This window comes from Schistosoma haematobium, chromosome ZW, assembly GCF_000699445.3.
Source record: "Schistosoma haematobium chromosome ZW, whole genome shotgun sequence".
Taxonomy (NCBI): domain Eukaryota; kingdom Metazoa; phylum Platyhelminthes; class Trematoda; order Strigeidida; family Schistosomatidae; genus Schistosoma; species Schistosoma haematobium.
This window is the reverse complement of record NC_067195.1, coordinates 25,647,235-25,662,115: the sequence shown is the minus strand read 5'-3', so window position 1 is coordinate 25,662,115 and position 14,881 is coordinate 25,647,235. Positions and strand designations below refer to the sequence as shown.

The 14,881-nt window shown below is 41.4% G+C and overlaps 1 protein-coding gene across 1 annotated transcript in view; it reads left to right on the top strand.

The window, feature by feature from the left end:
- The window catches only part of OMA1 (metalloendopeptidase), a 39,506-nt gene that overhangs the window by 24,069 nt on the left and 556 nt on the right, over positions 1 to 14,881 (top strand). The window lies entirely within an intron of this gene.

The window sequence follows — 14,881 nt, the reverse complement described above, 5'->3', positions numbered from 1 at the left end:
TGCCGTCGCGTGATGGTAAAGAAACGTAAAACCTTTGAACTTAGATTGTTTTTTATGACAGGTGATCAGCTTTTAAGGCCAGCGAAATGTTACTAGGCCCTAGCTAAATCAGCCGGCAGTTGGGTTACTGAATGTCGAACAGTTCATCAATCCCCGTCAAGGTCAAGGAAAAACAGCCCGCATAAATTAATCTTATGCCATGGACTGGTTTATGTGGTGGTGCTCATTATTTCGTTTGTACCTACTGTAAATAATACATTTCTGTAATGCCATCCTTCTTGTTACACAGTCTTTGAAGCAGCCATAATGCCTTGATACGACTAAGAGGTAATCCACGTTGGGTGCTGACCGTGAGGTGTGACTTCGGAGTTGTTGGCCACACAGTTCGCGTCTGACTCGAGTGAGCTCCTAGCTATTCGAAATAGATCATCTACGTTGGTGATCTACAAGCTTTTAATCCATGATATACATGTCCAATCACCAGTAGGGAGTAGCCGCCATGTCACAGTCAAACCAGAGGATTTTACCAATAAATGGCCAAATGTTAATGATCTTACTAACTTAGGAATAGCGGAGATCTTTAATGCCAACTTCATAGACAAGCTAAACTAAGAGTTTCCAATGGCAAAACACCGATCAGCTTTACTTCTAATTAAGGGTTCGGGAGTTATCTAACTAACCTCTGGGTTAGTATTATGGAGACAAAAATCTCTGCATTCGAAGAAGTCGAAAAGATGTGATAACATTCAACCTATGATCCTGAACTTGTTCATAATTCATCAGCACTCTGTTATGTGATCTCTTCGTCCACTCACTGGTTTTACACCAACTCCAAGGGAATGGAAGACCACTCTTCTCAATATACAAGGGTGAGGATAAAAAACTCTCGGTCTGTTATAGAACAGTCGCGTTACTCGCAATATTTTTGAAGGCAAGAAAAGACTGATCAATGGTCAAATGAAGGAATACATGAAAAAGAACAGCATCCTCCATGAAACCCAACATGGGTTCAAGAAACGCAAGTCTCTTGCGTCCAATCTACTCGTAGTGTGAGGACGTTGGACGATTTTCTGAAAACAAAAGATACCTGTTAATATAATATTGCTCGATTTCGCAAAAGCCTTTGACACTACCACACATACACACTGTGACAAAGGTTGAGATCATGGGTTCCACTGACCCACTTTTTTCCTGGCTCAGAAACTACCTAGAGAACAATATGTTTCGAACCAAGGTGAATGGAGTGCACGCAAGATGGAAGGCCTTAATATCAGAAGCTTCATAAGGAGCAATCTTAGGTCACCCCACTTCTTCACTTTCATGAGCAACATTTTAGATAAAATTATCTCATCAGCGCTGATCTGTCCATTCAACACAAAGGTCTGGAGGCCCATAAAAAGCGACCTTTTAGTAATGAGGAGATGAGCATTAGACAATGGGTTAAAACTTAACCTGTCGAAATGTCATGTCATGAGCATTCTGCCTCATTTGACGTGAAGCAGTTACAATAACAATGATTGTCTATTCAGAGCGTGATCTTGGGCTTATAAGTACAGAGATCTTAGACATCAGCTGAAGCAACATGTAAGATTCATCTAAGGCAAACACATCTCGCCACTTTGAGCAAAGACGACTTGGCGCAGTCAACTCGGAATTGTTCCTAACACCGTTTGGAATGTACAGTCAACATGATAACAGTCACGGCATTGTAACCTGTAATGTTATTTAATGCTCTGCCACTTCCTAGCTAATTAACTATGTTTTGGGCACACGAATGAAACGATAGTCAACTGGAGCTGCAATGATGTCAAAATGAGTACTTATCTTCAAGGTGTGATAGTGATGAAGCCATTAAATTAAAACTTCATAAAATACAAAACAGAAAACGATTATAAACAATAACGGGAAACAAATTGACTTACCCTGTCGTTAACTGAAATTCGATCAGTATTCATTGCCTCAGTATGGCCATAATGACGCGCATTAGTAAATAAAAGTTGAAATACATCCAGCATAAAGATCAAATTTAAATCAAGAGTTTCAAAATGGGACGATCCAATATTTTTCAAATGGAATTAGATCTGATACCTGTTACAGAAGTGAGTGGCTATCTGGACTCAGTAGCTAATTGTACAAAATGATGGCATCTGGTGCAAATCTCACTAGGTTGAAGCACGTAGTGAATTTTAACACTGAAATCCAAGTATATTCATCTGAATGTCCCGAAAATAACTAAATTCTCGTCCTGAGTAACGATGCTAGCCAAATTCCTCCTATTCTATGCCGATGATAAACAACTGTAAACTTTGCACAGATATACCAGGTTTCCCTGTTTCATAATTTTGCACTGCACTCAATGGACTTCGTCGACCTCGACACAATCATGGCTGTTCGAAGGAAAGACTTGAGTACGACCAAAGATCAAAAGTTTCTGAAGATACCGCCGTTAACAAATAAATATTGCATTTTGCGGCTGCACACATTACGTAGGTATAGTTCATTCACACTGTTCATGAGTGCTAGTCATAGGATTTTATAATGCTTACTTACTTACTTACACCTGTTACTCCCAAAGGGACATAGGCCGCCGACCAGCATTCTCCAACCCATTCTGTCCTCGACCTCCCTTTCGAGTTCTATCCAATTTTTGTTCATTTTTCTCATTTCTGTCTCCATTTCTCGGCGTAATGTGTTCTTTGGTCTCCCTCTTCTCCTCCGTACATGAGGATTCCGTGTGAGGGCTTGTCTTGTGACGCAGTTGGGTGCTTTCCTCAATGTTTGTCCTATCCACTTCCAACGCTTCTTCCTGATTTCGTCCTCCGCTGGGATCTGGCTTCTTCTCTCCCACAGTACGTTGTTGCTAATAGTGTCCGGCCAATGGATCTGAAGTATTTTGCGTAGACAATTATTAACAAACACCTGCATCTTCTGGATGATGGCTTTCGTAGTTCTCCAGGTTTCTGCCCCATACAGTATAACTGTCTTGACATTTGTATTGAAAATCCTGACCTTGGTGTTGGTTGACAGTTGCTTTGAGTTCCAGATGTTCCTCAGTTGTAAATATGCTGCTCTTGCTTTGCCGATCCGCGCCTTCACATCTGCATCAGATCCACCCTGTTCATCAATGATGCTACCCAAATATGTAAAGATTTTTACATCTTCCAAAACTTCTCCGTCAAGTGTGACTGGATTGTTGCATGCTGTGTTGTATCGGAGAATCTTGCTTTTCTCTTTGTGTATATTGAGACCTACTGCTGCTGAGGCTGCTGCCACACTGTTCGTCTTTTCTTGCATTTGTTGTTGCGTGTGCGATAGAGCAGCCAGGTCATCTGTGAAGTCTAGATCGTCCAGCTGCATCCTAGATGTCCATTATATCACAAGCTTCCCCCAGATGTTGACGTCTTCATGATCCAGTCGATCACCAGGAGAGAAAGAATGTGTGAGAGTAAGCAGCCTTGCCTGACACTGGTCTTCATTTCGAACGACTTTGTCAACTGTCCTGCATGCACGATTTTGCAGTGTAATCCATCATATGAGTTCTGTATGATATTGACTATCTTCTGAGGCACGCCGTAGTGTCGAAGAAGTTTCCATAATGTTGTTCTGTCCACGCTATCAAATGCCTTTTCGTAGTCAATGAAGTTGATGTAGAATGATGATTTCCATTCAGTTGATTGTTCCACAATGATCCGTAGAGTTGCGATTTGATCTGTACACGATTTACCCTTACGGAATCCTGCCTGTTGATCACGAAGTTGGGCGTCTACAGAGTCCTTCATCCTGTTTAACAATACCCTGTTGAAGACCTTTCCCGGTATTGAGAGAAGAGTGATGCCCCTGTAGTTATCACACTTGCTGAGATCGCCTTTCTTTGGTATTTTGATCAGGAGTCCTTCTTTCCAGTCTTTTGGTACTTGTTTCTCATCCCAAATCTTATTGAAGAGAATGTGGAGTATCCTTGCAGTTGCCGCTACGTCTGCTTTTAGGGCCTCTGCTGGAATGTTGTCCAGTCCTGCTGCTTTGCCCCTCTTGATTTGTCTGATTGCCATGCTGATTTCTTCAATTGTTGGTGGGCCAACATTGATTGGGAGGTCCGTGGATGCTGCTTCGATGTTGGGCGGGTTCAGTGGAGCTGGTCGATTCAAGAGTTCTTTGAAGTGTTTTATCCACCTGTTTTGTTGCTCTTCAATGTTGGTGATTACCTTGCCTTCTTTGCTTTTCACTGGTCGTTCTGGTTTGCGGCGATTTCCAGTGAGTTTCTCTGTCGTGTCATACAGTTGTCTTGTAACAGCTTAGGTTGGTTGGTTAAGAGTTGACCCCAAACAACCAAGTATATGCCAAAACAGTATTGTTCAAGTATTCATTCACTTCCTTGTTTTGTATAAGCGTTATATTCCCTATTATCTTATATTGAATGTTGAGAGCCTTTGTTTGTCTGAACAGATAATCCCACGCTCCACTGTGACCGCGCTAAGATCGAAATAAAGACCTATTCACTACTTGTCTGGTTTCTTCTATCAATAGCACGAGGGTTACCTATAGACACGAAATTGGTGAGCCCTTTTGAACACAAATTTAACCTCATTTTTGTTATTAATATTATATTTTTTGTACTCAATCGTAAAAGTAGACCTGATTATCCGTAAACTAAGTTGGATATATAAATAGTTTTTTCTTTTTTTTAATTACCTTAAGTTATTCGTGTTATAGTAACCACTTTTTGTGCTAACTTTATTGCTATATTTGTCACATACCTCATGTCAGACTCAATAGAAACCCATAATCTGGAGGATTTGTCACCAGTGGAGATAGACACTGTTATGACTACGAAATCCCGACTTCCAGAATTTGATCGTTGTGATCCTGAGTTGTGGTTTGCTCAACTAGAGCATTATTTCACGAGACACAATATCAAATCTGAAGGGATTCGCTATAGAGACTTGTGTTCTATCCTTCCTCCTTCAGTCGCCAAAGAAGTCCGTGACTTGATTTTAAGTCCACCATCACCACAACCATACACCATCTTAAGACGAGAGATAATGAACCGTTTATCATTATCAGATAGTCAAAGAATTCAAAGACTTTTTCAAGTTGAAACACTAGGTGATCGGTCGCCGTCACAGTTTTTACGTCACCTCCAAGTCTTAGTGGGTGATAACACAGTGGGTGAAGCAGTCCTAAAACAAGGATGGATACAAGCTCTCCCATGCTACGTCCAACACTGTTTGGATGCACAGGATCCTGAAACCTCATTATCTCATTTAGCGCGTATAGCCGACAGAATAATGGAAAGAGGTCCTCCAACTGGATCAGGCACAATAAATCACACACAAAAAGTAGAATCAGCAAAAGACCCCGTAATAGAAGGACTCATTGCGAGTGTTAAGAGTCTCACTGAGGCTGTCACCAGGATGCAAATGGGTCATAGAAACAGGAGCAGGTCACCACAACGACCACGATCCAAGTCACAAAACAGGTCACAAATGTCCAGACAATCTGGGCAGTTTTGTTGGTACCACTGGAAGTTTGGTGTCAACTCAACCAAGTGCATGCAACCATGCGCCTGACCTAAGCATAATCCTAAGGCAGCGGGAAACGAGTAACCCCTCCCCAGGTCGCGACGACTGAGGAGGGGCGCCTAAACAGTCGCTTGTTTTATGTTAGAGACAGAAACTCTGGCTTGAATTTCTTGGTGGATACTGGCGCTGCTCTCAGCATCATCCCTCAAAATAAAACTGAGATTAGTCGAGAAACATCATCAATTACACTTCAAGCTGCAAATAAAACTAAAATCGCGACATTTGGGCAGAAAACTTTAACCCTAGATTTGGGGTTCAGGAGGCAATTCCCTTGGGTTTTCACGGTAGCCGACTTAGATCTGGCAATACTGGGGATGGACTTTCTAGAGAGATACGAATTTCTAGTTGACACCAAGAAACGGCGATTAACACTAAAAGAAACTTCGTATTACACAAAAGGCAAAGAAAGTCACATCAGCTCTCTTAACTTGATTCAAACTCCTCCAGTAACAACAGCGAAATTCCAAGATATACTCGCGGAATTTCCAAACTTAACTAAACCAAACCCACAGCCTTCTAAAGACAAACTAAAAGTAAGTCACACCATCAAAACTGAAGGTGCACCGGTGTTTGCAAAACCCAGGAGACTAGCGCCAGATAAGCTCAAAATCGCTAGGGCCGAGTTTGATTATATGCTACGATTGGGTATTATCCGTCCCTCTGATAGTCAATGGGCATCCCCTTTGCATATGGTCCCAAAGAAGAATGAAGGTGACTGGCGACCGTGCAGGGATTACAGAGCCCTAAACCGTCAAACCGTACCAGATAGGTACCCAATACCTCATATCCAAGATTTCACAAACGGTTTACAGGGTATGAACATATTCACTAAAATTGATTTAGTCAGGGCATATCACAATATCCCGGTGGCTGATGAAGATATCCCCAAGACAGCTATTACAACACCCTTCGGCTTATTCGAGTTTGTACGCATGCCATTCGGCCTGAGAAATGCGGCACAGACATTTCAAAGATTCATAGATAACCTACTTCGAGATATGCCATTTGCGCAGGGGTATATAGACGACTTGTTAATTGCCAGCCCCGATTTGCAATCACACGAACAGCATGTACAAGCAGTGTTGAAAGGACTGGATGAACATGGAATAAACATACATCAAAGTAAGTGTGTTTTCGGTGTTCAAACTTTAGAATTTCTCGGTCACACAATAAGCCCAGAAGGGATTAAATCTATCAAAAAAGAAGTGGATACCATCAAACAATACCCCATACCTAGTTCTCTAACACAACTGAGAAGTTTTCTAGGTCTAATTAACTTTTATCGTAGATTCATACCAGGTTGTGCACAATTAATGCAACCTTTGACAGATTCACTTAAAGGAAAACCAAAAGAATTCAAACTGTCTTCAGACGCCGTCGAAGCTATTAAACAGCTTAAAGATAAACTGGCTCAAGCAACTACGTTGATATATCCGAATTCTCTTTCCCCACTTGCTTTGATGGTGGATGCTTCAGATAAAGCAGTAGGCGGTACCCTTAACCAACTGGTTAAAAACGCCTGGAAACCAATTGCTTTCTTCTCGAAAAGACTCGCTCCAGCCGAAACAAGGTATTCTACCTTCGGGCGAGAACTTCTTGCAATCTACCTAACCATTAAACACTTCCGACACATGTTAGAAGGTAGGGAATTTATAGTCTTTACGGATCACAAACCACTGGCGAATGCATTAAAAGCGAGAGCCGATAAATACTCACCTCGAGAAGTCCGACACCTTGACTATATATCACAGTTCACAAGCGATATCCGACATGTCAAAGGTCAGGACAATCAGGCGGCAGATGCTTTATCCAGACTAGAAATGAACGTGCTACAGCAGTCTACAGTAAACTTCGAAACGTTGAGACACGAACAAGAGCAGGACCTAGAATTACAAAACCTACTTAAAACAAACAATTCAAGTCTTAATTTAAAACAATTCCCATCACTTATCGATGGTATTCTAATTTATTGTGACACGACCAAGGCAATGCCGCGACCTTTCGTTCCCAAAAATATGCGAAAGCTGATATATAATAACTTTCATTCTTTGTCTCATCCTGGCGCAAAAGCTTCAACAAAACTAATCAATGCCAGATATATATGGCCGAATTTACAGAAGGATGTACACAAATGGGTTAGAGAGTGTTCAGCATGTCAACAATCAAAGATTAATCGTCACACAAATTCACCCATAGGTGTTTTCTCGCAACCAGATGCACGTTTTGCCCATGTGCATATCGACTTGGTAGGTCCTTTACCACGTTCAAACGGTTTCAATTATCTTTTTACATGCATAGATCGATTTACCAGATTCCCTATAGCCATCCCGATAGCGGACATCACAGCGGAAACAGTAGCCAAAGTTTTCATGCAGAACTGGGTAACCATTTTTGGTACACCCATAACAATAACGACGGATAGAGGAGCGCAATTCGAATCCGAACTATTTAGTAACTTGTCTAAACTTCTAGGCTCCAATAGGATACGCTGCACGGCATATCATTCTCAGGCTAATGGGATGGTAGAACGTTTTCACCGTCAGCTAAAAACCGCCCTTATATCTCACTCAAACCCCAATCAGTGGACAGAATTCCTACCGTTAGTTATGTTGGGAATACGAACATCTGTCAAAACTGACGCACAGTGTTCAGCTGCGGAACTGGTTTTCGGAACAACTCTGAGACTACCAGGTGAATTTATTAACCCTAATACTAACAGTCAAAAACTTAATTTAGAAAATTATGTAGATCAACTACGGGACCACATGTCTAAAATTAAGCCGATTAATACTCGTGAGCAATTGCACTCACGTCTGGATAAGATGTGACAAAATAAAAGCACCACTCAGTCCTCCATTTGAAGGTCCTTTCAAAGTCATCTCAAGAAAATCTAAATATTTCTGATAGAAAAACATGGAAACATCGACACAGTAAGTATTGATAGGCTAAAGCCGGCTTATCTAGATCATGAACCACCATACGTGTTGTTAGATCGTTTAACTGACAAATCCATTACGGAATCGAAATGTAAAGATAATAAATCTTTACAAATGACTAAAACGGTTCGCTGGGCACATCCAATTAGTCAGTCAAGGATGTTGACAGTTTCGGCTGCAGGATAAAATCTAACCACTCAGCTAATCACACCCTGCATCTACTTAAAAATAATTTTTTTCCTCATTCCGCCTCACCGACAACTCCCCAGACCTTTTACCTTTGATATATACGTGTTATGTTAAATATTTTTTTTAAAATACTGGACACATAAGCTAGGTATTCCGAAACGATGGCTGAGGATTTTAATCAAACTCATACAACTAACACTGGCAAATACAACGAATTCAAAAAGCAACCCAGGCGAGTTTTATAATTTCTTTTTCTGGTTAATTAACTATGTTGGCTGTACTTCTTATATATTTATATACATTTTTCACGTAGACTGGCTATACATATATACCATATGAACTACTTCTAAAAGTTTTCGGTTGAGAATATGTTTAGTAGCTTGATACGATTAATACTACCATTAATAAGTAGTTTTCTGGACAAAACATTTTGGATTAAACCATGGTCAAGTACTTATTAAAGTTCTCATCATTTTTTTTTCATGTTTAGGAAACTTACGTAATGACTTAACCAGTTTCCCTGCAGCATGCTTTTTAGTGTGATCATATAACCCATCTTTATTGGCAATATTCAGATTTTTTTAATTTCTGACATTTAAGAATCAATAACCGTGAAGATATAGTACAGTGCGTTACTGTAAGGTTACTATGTCAGCCGCATTGATTCCACATACCTAATTTTAAACAACTTATAAGGGAACTGTTTAGTAATCATAACATTGAACTGACAATATGAATATCACGACTATGCTAACGTTAAACCAATTATTATTAGTGGCCCATACAAAGCCCTGGAACTTAACATTAGAGTTATAAAAAAGACATTTTATGTCAATAACTGATATATATATATATATATTCGTTGGTTTAAATATAACGTAAAATGGAAATTTACTAAACTTGTAGTTTTTTTTCTATAGTGATAATATTCATGTAAACAAAGAACTTATACTTTTCCAATATGGCACTTTGATATATCAATCTGTCCTCTTGTCATTTTTTTCTCTCATATGTGTGCGACTTATGGGCAACAAACATCGTATTGAAGGTGGGTCTGGTGAACAAAAACGCAGGCCCCACACGCACTCGAACCTCTGCCCTCCTGAATGCTAGACCGCGTGCTTAGCCGTTAAGCCACATCAGACCACGGAGGAAGTGACTTCAATATTTCCTTACACCAATTAATCACTCATAATACTAATGAGTAATAGGACTTACACACTTCTGAGGTGCAAACCAATTCGTTACTTGGATGCATACCTAAATCAAACAAGAAAAGGGTATTTGACACAACTGTACTTGATCCGCATACTCTACCCAGTTTTTTTGCTTCTTAACCGTATATTCTTTTCCGTTTCGTGGAGTATTCTGATGCACCCTTGGTTACGCACCTAGTTGTAAAACGCGGTCATCACAGGCTCAAGGTCACGCGTTTGATCGATTTTGTTAAAGAGTCCAACTTCTAGCAAGTTCGCTCTTTTACATATATGCATTACAAAAGAGTATTTTTTTCATGGTTTTTCGTGCACAAGATATCTACACTATGTCTATTCTCTTCCAGAATACCAATCCGTTCTGGAGACCAAGCACTTACATGGAACCGAACAACTATCAATTACATTTATGTATTTCCATTTTGTATCTTATTATTTTATGCAGGCAGTGGAGCAGTTCTTCAGGTTTGCTTGATTTTCACCATTACCTTTGAAGTAGATTCTTCTTTACTTTTTACTTGAGGGCGACTCAAGAGGCAGGTGAGTAAACACCTGATAGCCGGTCTGAGCACGGAAAAATCGTACCTCACCAACATGGTGTTGGGTAGCCCGCTCGCGGCACTTCCTCAGATATTCTTATTCCACATTCTTACACTTTCTCTTGAAAGCACGCATCAGACCGTCGTCGATAGTTGTAGAAGAAATCACATGCTACAAAATAAGATGACAAGCTAGTAAAGAAGAGACATCCATGGACTATCGTTGACAGCGTCAGTCGTCACTGATTGTAAGTCAAACAGTGAGGGAGTTGATAATTTTCCCTTGGGATGAGAAATAGAACTAAGGTGTTTTCGATAGTTACGTTAATCGAACCGACGTTCCTACGGAAGTCGATTCTAGGGGGAAGCTAATGTAACAGCTTAGGTTGGTTGGTTAAGAGTTGACCCCAAACAACCAAGTATATGCCAAAACAGTATTGTTCAAGTATTCATTCACTTCCTTGTTTTGTATAAGCGTTATATTCCCTATTATCTTATATTGAATGTTGAGAGCCTTTGTTTGTCTGAACAGATAATCCCACGCTCCACTGTGACCGCGCTAAGATCGAAATAAAGACCTATTCACTACTTGTCTGGTTTCTTCTATCAATAGCACGAGGGTTACCTATAGACACGAAAGTCTCATGTTTCCTTCTCTTGCAGCCTTTTCCGCCGTCGTTGCTAAATCTTCCACATATTTACGTTTGTCAGTTCTGATGCTCCTCTTCACTTGTTTGTTTACTTCTGTTTATTCAGCTTGTGCCTTGGCTTTTTCTGCTCTTGATCGCTGTTTTCCTCTAAACAATGTTGATCACATTTTTGAATCGTTCGATATATCACACCATACTTCGAAGTCACTAGTGCTAGAAATCGATAATTTTTTTCATTATTTAGGCTCAAACACGGTTCAATAAAGATGGGATATCGGCTGACGAGATTATCGTTCCTCACAGAAAAATGTCTGGGGAATTTATGACATACTTGCTAAGTAATTCCTTAATTGCTCAATTTTCTTCCCAGTTTTAATGGAAACTAAACGTGATTGAAGACAACTACAACTTTAATAAAATTTATCTCCAGTGAATCTAAATATGTCTGAACGCAACGACAATGTGCTGTGCAATAGTTGGACCTGACCCTGGTTTAGCTTGCTTTTCGTGATGACCCAACCGTGTTATACTGGCTGGAACATATGTTCCTGTAGGTTCTACATTGCCAGGCAGGTCGATTGGAGAACGGTAAGATTAAAAACAACAAACCTAAGGTCCGAAGGCGAAGTCGTACTGCTGACTGTACAGAGGTGTGACAGCAGTAAGGTGTTTCCTTCAGACAACCAGCATGACAGCGATGCTACCTTCCCACAAGGAGGGGTGAGGTTAGAAAAGGTCGACCCTAAAAATGCACACCTCGCCTTATCCCACGGATATCTGTCTCTGGCGGTAAGGTCTCAACAAGTACGGAGCTAACACAAAAATTACTCATAAAAAGGTCGTGTGTGACCGACTTCGAGCAGTTGTCCCTTGGGCACTGCGGTCACACTCTCAAATCAATATGACCTCCTCTAATCCAATTTCCTTTTCAGGTACCTCCAGAAGGACCGTTCTACGGTGTGGGCAACTGGGAAGTGATAACTACCCTGATACCACTAACAGCACTCAAGACCACTGTATTCATAATCAACCTCCCTCTTCAATTCTATCATTCCTCCTACATCGACTTTCACCTCTAAACTTCCTTTTTCGGCTTCCCCCTCAAGTGTCACCATAGCCAACGATTCTAGTGCTCAAAACACTGTCCCAGGTCTACTGAAACCTCGCTCCAAACTACACATTGGAGCCTTTAGCGCACGCACCCTATGTCAAATCGGTCAGCAGGCTTCCTTGGCTAAAACCCTAGAATCTCGTACCATTGATGTATGCTGTGTCTCCGAAACACGCATACAGGATCCCAGTGTGGTCATTTACTTGACCTCACCTCTGCAAAACGAAGAGCCGACGAGATACACCCTCTGTGTATCTGGTGACCTGATGGCCAGTTCTCGTGGACTGGCAGGAGTAGGGATAGCACTAAGCATGAGGGCGGAACAAGCACTGTTAGATTGGATCCCCGTCAACAGTCGCCGATGTGTTGTTCGGCTAAACGGCTCCGTAAGGACTCGGAAGGATAGGGACACACGTCGTTGCCTTTTTGTCGTTTCTGCCTACTCTCCCACCGACTGCAGTTCAGATGAAGTGAGAGATGAATTTTACAGAAAGCTATCTGAACTTCTTCAGAAAGCTAAACGCTCAGACATAGTACTCGTGGCAGGTGACTTTAATGCCCAGATAGGTAGTTTAAACCAAACAGAAAGACATTTAGGTGGGTATTTTAGTATACCGGCACAGCGAACAGGTAATGGTGATCGTCTGCTGCAACTGTGCTCAGACAATCGTTTATTTTTAGCAAACACAAATTTTAAGCATAAGGAGAGACATCGTTTAACATGGCGATCCCCTACAACAAACCAACATTGGACTCAAATAGACCATATTGCTATCAGTCATCGTTGGAGAGGGTGGGTAAAAGATTGTCGCTCATTCTGGAGTACCTGCTTGGACTCCGACCATGCCCTAATACGGGCACGCATCTGCTTGCGCCTCACTGGACGCAAAAAAGCCACATTAAAAAGACCCATTAGAACTGAGTTGAGTAACGAGAAAACCAAAAGTAGGTTCCACGAACAACTGAGGTCACACTTAGGTAGTTCTGAAAACGAGGCTGACCCAGATGTTGCTTGGAAGGATATGCAAACAGCTGTGGAAACAGAAGTGACGTCTATTAATGATATAAACCACAGGGTCACGAAGAGCCAATGGATTTCTTCAAGGTCTAATACACTAGTGGATTCTCGTGAACCCATCCCATCAGGCTCTGAACACGATGAAGATCGAAAACAAATCAGATCTAGGTTAACCAAAAGTCTGAGGAACGACCGTGAGCAGTGGTGGGCAACGAAAGCAAAAGAGATGGAAAAGGCGGCGGCTATAGGGAACACAAGACAGCTCTACAGACTAATAGAAGAAACTGGAACTAGTAAGTCAAGTGTAAGTGAGATTATATCGGAAAAAGACGATACTCTCATCTGCTCCCAGTCCAGATGTTTAGAACGGTGGACAGAACATTTTAGAGAACAGTTCAGCTGGCCTTCAGCTACTCTACAACTACCCTCCGTTCCCAGACAGTGTGAATGGAACATTGAAGTAGGTTCCCCAACTCTAGCAGAAGTTCAAAAAGCTATAGTTAATCTGAAACAAGGAACAGCAGCTGGTCCAGATGGATTGGCTCCAGAGGTCTTTAAGGATGGTGGTCCGATTTTAGCTATTAGGTTGACTAATATTTTAGCTAAAACCTGGGAGTTAGACGTTATTCCATCTGACTAGTCACAATCACTTATCGTCCCAATATATAAGAAAGGGTCAAAATCATCCTCTGATAACAATAGAGGGATTGGTTTGACTAATATAGCATCTCAAATACTAGCCTCAATAATTATCGGACGCCTAACTAAGACTCGTGAACTGCAAACATGAGAAAATCAGGCTGACTTCAGACCTGGTCGTGGCTGCATCGACCACAGATTCACCATTCGTCAGGTTCTAGAACACAGACATGCTTATCGGCGTCCGACAATAGTGTTCTTTCTTGACCTAAAAGCATCATCTGACTCCGTAGACCGCGAGATTCTGTGGCAGTGTCTGTCATTGAAAGGCGTGCCCCATAAGTACATAAACCTTGTGAAGGCTCTTTACTCGAACACTACTAATCGAGTGAGAGCTTATGGCGAAGTGTCATCTGCTTTTGCAACCCCAAGTGGTGTCCTTCAAGGCTGTCCACTGTTTCCATTTTTGTTCAACTTCATCATAGACATACTGATGGAAATAACATTCTCGTCGACTGGATTTTCGGGCACTGATCTCCTATCAGGAGGTCCACTTATCGACTTAGAATACGCAGATGATATAGTTCTGTTTGGTGACGATGCTGATAAAATGCAGAGTCTTTTGGTAGCACTGAGCAACAATGCCAGAATGTTTGGGTTGCGTTCATGTATGTAGTTTGGCGAAGGCGAGATATCCGTCTATCAATTAGGGGACGAGTATACTGCGCGTCAGTTCGTTCTGTTCTATTTTACGGCTGCGAAACGTGGCCATTAAGAGTAGAAGATACTCGTAAGCTACTAGTATTTGACCACAGATGCCTTATAAATATTTCTCACATCTTTACGGTTATGGGATCATCGGGTAAGTAACAGTGAGGTTAGACTCAGGGTATTAGGGAATGATGGTAAATCTTCACCAACTGCGATGGTTGGGTCACCGATAATCACGGCGCGCAATACTGACTAGTGTTGGGGATGGTTGGAAGAAAATTAGGGGCGGCCAAAC